We start from the raw sequence: 12,370 nt of genomic DNA on the forward strand, positions 1-12,370 counted from the left end.
GGGAGATGTAGTCTGTGGCTGAGCAACCATATGCCCAGTTTCCAGTCCAGCATGTAAGGAGCTTGGAAGTCACCAGTGCATCCAATGACAAGTAAAAAGCTGAACAAGCTGAAAATTCAACAACTCCTCTTAGATCCACAAGAGAAATGAGGTTGCAGGACAAATAGCCATCCCCAAAATTGGAAATAGGCTGGTGAATGCAGAGAATTACAACTTGCCAAAGAAGAACTCACCTTCTCTGGAACCAGTACCAGAATTGGACAAGCTGAACTGTAATCAACAAATTGGTGGAGGCTCACTGTGGACAAGTATAAGAAGTTAAAAACCCCAGGGGTCCCAGTCATGGGGGGTGGGGTCCCACACCTTTGTGAGTTTTACCTTCTGAAGTTCTACCAGGTCCTCACAGGGAAAATCAGAGGGAAAAAACCCTCATGCTTCTCACAGTGGGAAGGGAAGTGACCATTTTCAAATATGCCAGAACATTCTATTTTCCTTACCAAGGCCTGCCCTTAAGAGAAACTATTTACCAGAGCCTAACCTATTGGGGTTTTATCAGAGCAGAATTCAGAGCAAGGAAAAAATCTGAGGGACAAAGAGAGGCATTACATAATGATAAAGGGTCAATCCTTGACGAAGATGCAACAATCCTTAATGTGTATGCACCTAACAACAGTATCAAAATATATAAGGCAAAATCCAGTAGAACTGTGAGTTGAAACAGATGAATCCACTATTATATTTGGAGACTTTAACTCCCCTCTAACAGAAACGGACATATCCAGCAGGCAAAAAATCAGTAAGGATATAGTTGAACTCAGCAGTACCTTCAACCAACTGGATCTAATTGACATCTATAGATGACTTCATCCAGCAATTGCAGAACGCACATTTTTCTCAAGCTCACACGGAATATTCACCAGGATAGACCAGATTCTGGGTCATAAAACACACCCTCACAAATTTCAACATATTCTGTATGCTCTCAAACCATAATAGAATTAAACTAGAGGGGCGCCTGGGTGGCACAGCGGTTAAGCGTCTGCCTTCGGCTCAGGGCGTGATCCCGGCGTTGCGGGATCGAGCCCCACGTCAGGCTCCTCCGCTATGAGCCTGCTTCTTCCTCTCCCACTCCCCCTGCTTGTGTTCCCTCTCTCGCTGGCTGTCTCTATCTCTGTCCAATAAATAAAAAATAAAATCTTAAAAAAAAAAAAAAAAAAAAGAATTAAACTAGAAATCAATCAACAGAAATAGGCAGAAAATCCAAGAATATATGGAGATTAAACAACACAGTCCTAAATAACACAGAGGTGAAAAAATAAATCTTAAGAGAGACTTAAAAATACTTTGAACTATGGGGCCCCCGGGTGGCTCAGCTGGTTAAGTGTCTGCCTTCGGCTCAGGTCATGATCCTAGGGTCCTGGGATCGAGCCCTGCATCGAGCCCTGCATGGGGCTCCTTGCTCAACAGAGAGCCTGCTTCTCCCTCTCCCGCTGCTTGCCACTCCCCCGCTTGTGCGCTCTCTCTCTCTCTCTGTCAAATAAATAAATAAATAAAATCTTTAAGAAAAGTAAAGGAGTTATTTATAAAAAATACTTTGAACTAAATGAAAATAAAATATAATCTACCAAAATTTGTGGGATGTAATGGTTAAAGGGAAGTTTATAGCATTGGATGCATATTTTGGAAAAGCAGATCTAAAATAAAAAAATCTAAGCTTCCACCTTAGGAAACTAGAAAAAGAAGAGCAAATTAAATCCAAAGTAAGCAGAAGAAAGAAATAATTTTTAAAAATTAGAGGAGAAATCAATGAAATTGGAAATAGGAAAACAGTAGAGAAAAACAATGAAACCAAAAGCTGGTTCTTTGAGATCAATAGACTCAATAAGCCTCTCACCAGGCTAACTGAGAAAAAGAGGGAGAAGACACATTGCTAATATCAGAAATGAATGAGGAAATATCACTCTAGATGAACATTATATGGATAATAAAAGAGTACTATGAACAACCCCAAGTCTTCAAATCTGATAACCTAGATGAAATGGATCAATTCCTTGAAAGACACCATCTGCCAAAACTTGCACAAGAAAAAATATGAATAGGCCTGTATCTATTAAAGAAACTGAATCAATAATTAATAACCTTCCCAAACAGAAAGCACCAGGCCCAGATGGGCTCAACTGGTAAATTCTACCAAACATTTAAGGAAGAAATTCTTCCAATTTTCTGCAATCTCTTCCAGAAGATAGAAACAGAGGGAATACGCCCTAACTCATTCTGAGGCCAGCATTACCCTAATACCAAAACTAGACAAAGATATTATAAGAAAAGAAAACTATGGAGCTGTATCTATCACGAACACCGATGCAAACGTCATTAAAAAAATTAACAAACTGAATCCAACAATATATAAAAAGAATTCTACACCACAACCAAGTGGGATTTATCCCAGGTATGCAAGGCGAGCTCAACATTCAAAAATTAAGTAATGTAATGCATCACTCCACAGGCTAAAGAAGAAAAATCACACGATTATATCAATAACTGCAGAAAAAACATCTGACAAAATCCAACACCTATTCATGAGAAAACAATAATAACGACCTGTCAACAAACTAGGCACAGGGAAACTCTTCACCCTGATAACATCTCCAGAAAATCTAGAGCCGACATTACACTTCACAGAAGGAAACTAGATACTTCCCCACTAAGATCAGGAACAAGGCAAGGATGTTCCCTCTCACCACTCCTTTTCAGCATCTTATTGGAAGTCCTAGCCAAGGCAAAAGACAAGAAAAAGAAATACGAGGTGCTATGGACCGAATACTCGTAACCCCTCGAAGTTCATATGTTGAAACCCTAATCCCCAGTGGGATAGTATCTGGAGCTGAGGCCTCTGGGAGGGAATTTGGTCATGAGGGTGGAGCTCTCATGATAACAAGTGCCCTTAGACATGAGACTGCCTGCTTCACCCCTCTCTCGGTCTCCGCCAGCCCGAGATACAACAAGAAAGTGGCCATCTGTAAACCAGGACAAGGGCCCCCACCAAGAACCCAGCCATGCTGGCATGTTAATCAAGCCTCCAGAACGCTGAGAAATAAATGTTTGTTGCTTAAGCCGCCCAGTCCATGGTGTCTTGTTACGGCAGCCCAAACTAAGTCAAAAGGCAAACAGAATGGGAAGGAAGAAATACAACTGTCTTTGTGCACAGGTGACATGATCATGTAAGTAGAAATCCAAAAGAATCAACAAGAAAAACAAACCCAGGAATAAGCAATTACAGCAAGATTGCAAGATACAAGGTTACTATACGGAAGTCAACTGCTTTCCTAAGGACCAGCAATACCCGGGTAGAATTTGACATTTAAAAACTCCACACCATTTATATTAGCATCCCCCAAAATGAAACGCTTAGCTATAAATCTAACAAAATATGTGCAAAATCTATGTGAAGGGAATTACAAAACTCTTATCGGAGTTTTGAAGAAATCAAAGAACTAAATAAATGGAGGCATATTCCATGTTCATGGACTGAAGACTCAGTGTTAGCAAGATGTCAGTTCTTCCCACTGATCTCTCCCCTCAGTGCAGCCCCACTCCAACTCCCAGCAAGTTATTGTGTGGATACTGACAAATCAATTCTAAAGTTTATACAGGGAGGCAAAACACCCAGAATAGCCAACATAATATTAAAGAGAACAACAAAGTGGGAGGACTGACACTACCCGACGTCAATTCTTACCATAGAGCCACAGTAATCAAGACGTGTGATGCTGGCCAAAACAACAGTGGAACAGAATAGAAAGCCCAGAAACAGACCCACACAAATACAGTCGACTGATAGAGCTCTGACAAAGGAGCAGAAGCAGTACAAAACAAAGACAGGCTTTTCAATAAATGGTGCTGGGACAGATGGACACCCACATGCAAAAAAAAAAAAAAAAAAGAATTTAGACACAGACCTTACACAGTTCACAAAAATTAACCTTTCACGAAAATTGAAGTGAGCCATAAACCTAAATATAAAAGGCAAACTACAGAACTCCTGGAATAGAACGGGAGAAATCTAGATGAACTGGAGCATCTTATGACCTTTTAAAATACACCAAACCCATGATCCATCCAAGAAGTAACCGATACCCTAGAATTTGTTAAAATTAAAATTTCCTGCTCTGAGAAAGACATTGACAAGAGAACGAGAAGAGAAGCCACAGACTGGGAGAAAGTGTTTGCCAAAGACACATCTGATAAAGGTCTGTTATCTGGAACAAAGAGCTCTTAAAACTCAATAACAAGAGAATCAACAACCTCATTCTTTTTCCAATGGGCAAAGGCCCGGAACAGACAACTCACCAAAGAAGATACAGAGACGGTACGGTGAGAAGATGCTCGCCGTCAGCTGTCGCTGGGGACGGGCAAACTAACACAAGGGGACGCCGCTCGCGCCTATTAGAACGGCCAGAATCGGAAAGGCTGACAGCATCAGATGCTGGTGAGAATGCGGAGCAATTCTTGTTCCTGGCCGACGGGATTGCCACTTCGCTGGGGAATGCCACAAGCGGGGCGGCCACTCTGGAGGACAGTGCAGCATTTTCTTAAAAACTAAACCTACTCTCCCCACACAAGCCAGCGATCACGCTCCGTGGTATTTACTCCAAATGAGCTGAAAGGTACATGCACACAAAAACCCACACGCGGGTGTTTACGCAGCTTTATTCCTAGTCGCCAAGCCTTGGAAGCGGCCACGATGTCCTTCAGTGGGGGACGGATACATAAACTGGGGCAGATCCAGACAATGGACTATTACTCGGCACTAAAAAGAAATGAGCGGCCAAGCCCCCAAAAGACGTGGAGGAAACGTCAATGTGTATTACTGAATGAAAGGAGCCATCTGAGAAAACTACATACTGTATGAGTCCAGCTATATCACATTCTGGAAAAGGCAAAACCACGGAGTAAAGAGATCACAGGTCGCCAGAGGTTGGACGGGGGAGGGATGACGGGGTAGAACCCAGGGGAGTTTAGGGCAGAGGCTATTCGACATGAGACCCCAATAATAGGCATACTTGTCGAAACTCATAGAGCAAACACCCCAACAGTGGGCCTTGTAAACTGTGGACTTTGGAAGATGACGATGTGTCCACGCGGGCTCCTCGGCTGTAATAAATGCACCACGCGGGCTTGGGACAGTGATAGTGGGGGAGGCTGTGAATATGCGCAGGGACAGGGAGTAGAGGGAACTCTATCCTTGCTGCTCAATTTTGCTGTGAACCTAACTCCTCTTAAAAAACTAAGTCCACTGAAAAAGAAGAAAAGGGAGAAGGGGCACAGAAGGTCTCTCAGCTGTGTTTGCAGTCAGCCCTGGTGTCCGGTGCTTCCTGGCCCCTCACCCTTGCTGACTTGCCCCTCAGCGGCCTTCCTTTTGCCCAGTGGGGAGAGGCTGGGACTTTCTCAACTTCAAGACCTTGAACTTGGGCGTGACCTAAGCATCTGCCTGATGCTCTGCTCTGGCCCAAGGTTGGCCTGCTACTCCCAGCCCAGGGGAACCTGGCCCAGTGCCTCGGGGTGAGATGTCCTGAGAGGACCACAGGACTTCCCTGGAGAAAGGCCCGGGTCAGGGACCAAAGGCAGCATCAACATCTGTGACCCACAGAAGCCGGGTGGGGCGAGGGTGGGCAGCGTTCCCTCTCACCTCCACCTCTGACTGATGAGGGCCCTTGTCCACAGCCCCGCAGCTCAATAGCAGAGCCCGGATTCAGGCCCCAGCCTGTCCCCGTGATACGCAGGAGGACCTGTACTGAGCACCAGGGCCTGCGGCCACTGACAAAAAACAGGGTCAGAGAGGCCAATCTCACAAAAAGACGGGGCCCACCTTTGCTGAGCTGCAGGCTGGGGTATGTCTCCAGGGGGTTACATCATGGAGCCCAGGGAGCTGCCGTCACGGGAAACCTGGGGTTTTCTCTGGTCAGAAGCAAAGTAAACGCACAGTTCTTGAGAAGCCCTCACCAAAAACAGGTGCTCCCCTGATATTTGGGCCTGAGCATCAATCACAAGCCTGACCCAGAAGTTTCCTGTCAACTGAGGCTCCTGGGAGCTACCATTGACTAATTCATCCTTGCTAGATGCTTCTCAATGAAGCTTTAGCACTGCCTTGAGAGCAATCTTACAACTATTTGAATTTGAAAATTTCCTATTAAAATGTCCAATGTCTTCGGTCATCTTCCTTGAAGATGTAAAGCTCCCTTCCCTCTGAGCACGAGCAAGACTTAATAAGGACAAGGTTAATAAGGCAGAATTGATGGTGTGACCTCTGCTACTTGGTCGTGAGACGAGGCCCCGTGGCTCCCTCCTTGCTGTCCATGTCACGAGGACCCCCAAGCACCCTGTGGAGAAGGCCGTGTGACAGGAGATCCGAATCTCCTGTCAGTAGCCAGCAAGGACCTGAGGCCTCCAGCCAACAGCCAGCTCACACCTCAGAAGCATGTCCTCCCCGCCCTAGTCAAGTCTTCCAGCCAGCAAGCGTGCCCAGGCTGAGATCCAAACTGCAATATCCAGAAAGCCGCTCCCAAGTTCTCGACCCACAGAAAGTGCGGGATAATAAATGAATACATGTTATTGCTGCAAGCTGCCAGTCTGGGGGAAGATTTGTTACATAGCAAGAGATAACAAATAGATTTCCTAATTTAAAAAAACAGGCTTTATCAGAACACAGGATAATTCGGGTGTGTTTGCGGTGGGTGTTTGGCTATATTTATAGCCATTGGCTATATTTGTAGCATTTGTAGGCCTGGCAATAATCACTAGACTAGCAGTCTGCAAGGACAAGGGTCCCCCAGGCCCAGAGCTGCCTGCCCAACAGCATAACACGCCCTGGCCTGGAAGGCAGCAGGAGGGGTCTGGGGGGCCAGTGGGGCAGGGGAGCAGGCAGTCAAGAGTCAGGGAGGTGCCAGGTAGTGGAGTCCGTGTCAGCCAGGCTCCAAGGCCCTGGGGCATGTTCCACTGAAGAAGTTCAAAGTTAAGACAATTATGAATTTCACGACAGCAGCCACAGAACATTAATGCCCCAATCGCAGGGCCTTTCTGAGTGGGGAGCCCTTGCAGCTGCACTGGTTGCATGCCCCGAAGCTGGCGCTGGGTGAGCGGAAAAGCAAGGAGGAGGCAGAGAGTGGGGCGGGAATCTCACGGAAAATAGGAGAACTGGGTGGGTATTTGTGAATAGCCTTCACGTCTATCACTCTTCTTTTGCCTCTTTTCTAAAAAGGCCTCTTTGGGATTGTTCAAATGGTCTGAAACTCGTTAAGAATGTTTTTCTGGGGGGAAAAAGTGTTTTTGTAAGAATTTCTAATTAACACCCTCTCTCACCTTCTGGCAACAAAATCGTTCTGTTGACCTGAAATTGCTCCCACTTGCCCAAATATCCTGTAAATTTCACACTCTCGCCACTAGGTGGCGAGCGCACTCATTGAATAGAGGAATAAACAGGCTTCAAAATCACCCCTAGCGCGAGGTGGGCGAGTCCGGGATTGAACTCAATCGAACGCCCCACCTTACAGATATTTGCCGTATCTTTGCACCACGTGTGCTATTACGAACTCAATATTTTCCTTAGAATCAGCCCACTTTTTAAATTTATGTAAATGGTTTTAGGAAGGAAAGTTGATATGCCCTAATTTAATTGGGAAAGCAGTCCCACCTGCCTTACAGAGAAGGTAACAGCAAGTTCACGGAAAATAGAATGACCTGTTAACTTCCGACCAGATGCATTTGCTGAGCCTGAGGGGTCAACGCCCCAGTGGTCAGGGGTGCCAAGCTAGACTGTTTGATCCATTCAACCAAACAGAAATCCCTCTGACACCACTGACAGATCAAAGGGTGCCAGACCCACCTCTTATGCCCTGACAGCATCCAGGCAGACCCTCGCCGGTGGCTGGCTGACCCAGCACAGACTGCGCCAGGCTCCACGTAACATGTCTCAAGTGCCTCGTACTCACTCAGCCTTCACGGCTCCCCAGGAGGGCAGGTTCTTTTATTCTTCCATTTTATAGAAGAGGAACCCGAGGCAGAGAGAAGCGGAGACTATTTCCCAAGATCATGGAGTTAGTACATTAACAAAACAGGCTTCAGAAGCCAGGCATGCTGCTCCACAGCCTGGCCCCAAACAGCTTTATGGATAGAGATGTGTGTCTGCAGAAACCAACCAGCAGAGTTTCTGGCCAAAGGGGCCCCAGCAGCTGGGGCAGGGGTGACCCATTTACCCCTGGTTGCACACAGGCTAAAAACACTAGGTAATAGTTTCCACTTCTTACTCTCCACGGCTTCCCGTGAGAAGAAGGATCCTGGGCCCCCCGCCCCCAGGTAAAGGGTTTCTAAGCAGCTTCCTTTATAATACCATGACCAGACCAAGGCTGTCTCCTTCGGGTCAGGGAAGGGGAAAGGAGTGAGTCCGTCCCTTGTGTGTCTCAGTATGTATGTCAGAGGCCTATGTACCACCTGAAATCACCTAAGAGACCCAACCAATCCTCAGCCATTCTTCACTCTGTGACGCTCGTCCACTATGCCTCGGGGCCTGGGGTCCCTGAAGAGCAGCTGGGCTCCTGGACAGACAGACGGGCAAACTACAGAGCCACTAACTCTGCAGGAGCAGGTCAGGGAGGGCTTCGGGGAAAAGGTCATGCCCTGGGTGAATCTTAAAGGAAGGAGTGTGACAGGAAAACCGGGGCGGGGGGATTCCAGAAAGAGAAAGGTGCAGAGAGGGCAACTGGCACGCGGGTGGTGAGTAGTAACAAAGATGACCTACCGTGAAGCTTCGGGTCAGGAAGAGATGACAGGGAGCCTGGATGGGATGGCCAAGGAGAACTCTGCCGAGGAGCTGGATTTCATCCCGAAGACACCCGGGAGCCATGAAGATGTTGAGCAAGCGAGTATCAAGGTCAAACCTTTGTAGCCAGAAGCAGAGACACATCCAGGAGATAAAAGTCCTGGAGAGATATGGACTGGCTGGAACCAGAGGAGAGATGGTCAGCAAAACTGACAAACGTGGACTAGGTGCTAGGCATAGGTGTGGTTATAAACAGCAGTTAACAAAACACAGAACGTGTCCTCTTGAAGTTCACTTTCAGTGGGCACAATCATTTAAGAAATGCATAGAAATTTAGGGGCACCTGGCTGGCTCAGTCGGGGAAGCGTGTGACTCTTGATCTTGGGGTGCCAGGACTGTGACTTCTCTACACCACGTTGGGTGTAGAGATTACTTAAAAATTTTTTAAAATGTTTTTAAATGCATAAAAATGTAAAAACAAGATAATCTTAGGTCCTATCAAGTGCTATGGAAGAAGGAGGTCACTTGACCTGAGACATGAATGATGGTCAGGAGAAAGCCACCGCAGAGTTTGGGGGAGGGATGCCCCAGGCAGAGGGACCAGTAAGTGCAAAGGCCCTGAGGCAGGAAGATAATGGAGTGATTGAGGAACAGAAAGGTCAGTGTGGCCGTAGATAGCAAGCAAAGAGGAGAGTGCATTGCAAGGTCAAGAACTAGGTGGAGGTCAAGCCACAGAGGGCCTCATGAAACACGGAGGAGGTAGGAATTCATTCTGGTTGCAATGGGAAGCCAAGGGAGCTAAGAGAAGACCGGGGCAGCGGCCGTACAATGGGTCAGTTCTGAACATATTTTGGGGGCTGAGACAGCAGGAATTACTGCTGAGTTGGATAGCAGGTGGAGCCAAATCTTTGGAAGAGTTTTGTGATGGAGGCAGGAAAAATAGTGGTAACAGGAGGAAAATGTGGTATTAGGGAGGGTTTTTTTTTTTTTTTTAGGACAATACTATAGGCCATTTGTAATCCAATGGGAATGATCCAGTAAAGGATAAATTCGATGATGCAGGAGAGTGGGTAGCCGTGGGAGCAACGCCCTTGAGAAAGTGAAAGATGTTAGCCTTAGAAATAAAACCACCGGTTACCTTGCCAGCAAACGGGTTTATTCGGGAATAGCAGAGAACTGCAAACAGAGACAAGCAAAGCACTGCAAAACCATAACCAAGTGCACAGAATAAGGAGAGGAAAGGTCTCTTACGGAGGAAGCGGAGGGGAGCTGGGAGGGGCTGTTAGAAACGAAAAGTCCATTGGAGTAAACTGGGAGCTCAAGTGTAGTGGCTTTTCATTGGCTGAGTTGTGACGGTCTCTCATTGGCTGGGCTGTTGCAGGGCGGGAGGAGAGGCGGGGAAGAAACCTTCCTTCCACCTGCTGGAATAGAAAAGTAGCATCCAAGTGCAGGGTCCCCGTCTTCCTATCGGGTCAATTGACCACGAGTGGTGGGGCGTGAGAGCTCCCCCTGCCGGCCTCCCTGCTCCGTTCTCAACAAGATTGCCTTTCGTTCGTTTTCACAAGGCATAGAATGCAGAGCGCCAGCGCCGACTTTGCCCTTCATACTGGCTTTCTCTTGCTGCTGTAAGAAATGACCGCAAACTCAGAGGCTTACAGCAACACTCATTCCTTATCTCACACTTTCCAAGGCGCAGAAGTGTGGGCACAACGTGGATGTGGGTTCTCAGCTTAAGGTCTCACAAGGCTGGGGCGCCTGGGTGGCACAGCGGTTAAGCGTCTGCCTTCGGCTCAGGGCGTGATCCCTACGTTATGGGATCGAGCCCCATATCAGGCTCCTCCGCTGGCAGCCTGCTTCTTCCTCTCCCACTCTCCCTGCTTGTGTTCCCTCTCTCGCTGGCTGTCTCTCTGTGTCAAATAAATAAATAAAATAAAATTAAAAAAGTTCTCGAAAGGCTGAAATCGTGGTGCGGGCAGGGCCGTGTTCCTTCCCAGAGGCTCTGGGGAAGAATGCACTTGCCGGCCCCTTGCAGCTTGTTGGCAGCATCCAGCTCCTGCTCGCTCTTCAAGTCCTTCTTGTCCAAAACCGACCTCTGTGCTTTGGAGCCGAACTAGGACACGAAGAGAGAGTTTGGGAATAAAGACGAATGACGGTTTTACCACTTTGCCAGGTAAGGGAGGCTGCAGCCGGCAAAAGCCTTCCAAGCCGCAGGCCCGCCAGGGGTAAAAGACTGAGGGGTTTTAAAGCAACGTGCAGGATCCGGGAGGTTTTGATAGGAATCCCGCACGTTCGCCCGCTACGTTTGTCATGTCTCCGATGTGCTCTGACACCTGGCGCCGCACCGGCCACCCGAGGCCCGTTACTACGTAACCATATCGGGTTCCTGGACCAAAGGGTTCTACAGAAAACCAAGTGAAGGGGAGGGGGAGGCTCAAGAACGAGGAAGGGAAACATTTGTTCCGTTTGAAGTCAAGCCTTCCGGAAGCATTCGTGTGCCCATCTGCATTTCCATCCACCTTTCCGTTTCTAAAGAGGTTCCATTCTCACGCTCCAGATCTCTCCGACTTCCCTTTCCGCGGCATCTCTCTCACTTCCTCTTCTGCCAGCAGCCACAGAATGCTCTCTGCACTTAAGGGCTCACACGTCCAGATCAGGCCCTCCTGGAAAACCACCCTTTTCAAAGGTCAACTGTGCCACAAAACACAGCACGATCACAGCGGTGATGTCTCCTCAGATTCACCAATTCTGGGGATTAGGGTGGAGGATCTTGGGAGGCATTCCTAGGAATTGTGCCCACCCAGCCTCATAGCAGCAGGACTCTTTTGTGCTGGGGTGGGAAGGCGGAATGTGTGAGCGCACACCTACCCTACAGGCAGAATGGCGGGATTGCCCTCAGGCACGTGGGCTGGGGTAACAGAAATCTTAAAAGGCAGGTTTCTGTTTAACAAGATAAAATTTTCTCTCTCTCTTTCTCTCTCTCTCTCTCTCTGGAAAAATCCAGGTAGGCATGCCTAAGCTGGATGGCAACTCCAGAACCATCAGGGACCCAGGCTCCTTCTATCTTCTTGCTCTGCCATCCTCAATTCAGGGCTACACCCCAAGAACCAAGATGGCTTTTCCAGCCTCCTGCAGCCCGCGGGGAAGCAGAACTGATCGCTTCTTCCTCTTTTCCCATTGGCCTATGCTTGGTCACATGGCTATATCTGAAGGCAAAGGAGGCTGGGAAATGTAGTCTTTAGCTTAAAGGCCATCCTTTAAGGTTGGAAGGATGAGTAACTGGGTTGGGCCCCAGGGCAGGAGCACAGTTCGGGGAGAGGCCAGTGGACTGTGAGGCCAGGGAGACCAAGGGTCATCCACATGGATCCTGGAATTACAGAGGGGGAGGACAATGTTCATGGTGGACAGAAAGTCTTGTGCTCCAAGTGGGGGTTACCTGGAAGAGGAGTGACCAGGATGGGGGGCAGCAGGCAGGAGCAGGTGGCCAGGCAGACAACATGCATATCAAAACAGCTGGGGTTTGAGTGAGGAAGAGAAATCACAGGAAGCATCAAGAAG

This window comes from Ailuropoda melanoleuca, chromosome 4, assembly GCF_002007445.2.
Source record: "Ailuropoda melanoleuca isolate Jingjing chromosome 4, ASM200744v2, whole genome shotgun sequence".
NCBI classification, from domain to species: domain Eukaryota; kingdom Metazoa; phylum Chordata; class Mammalia; order Carnivora; family Ursidae; genus Ailuropoda; species Ailuropoda melanoleuca.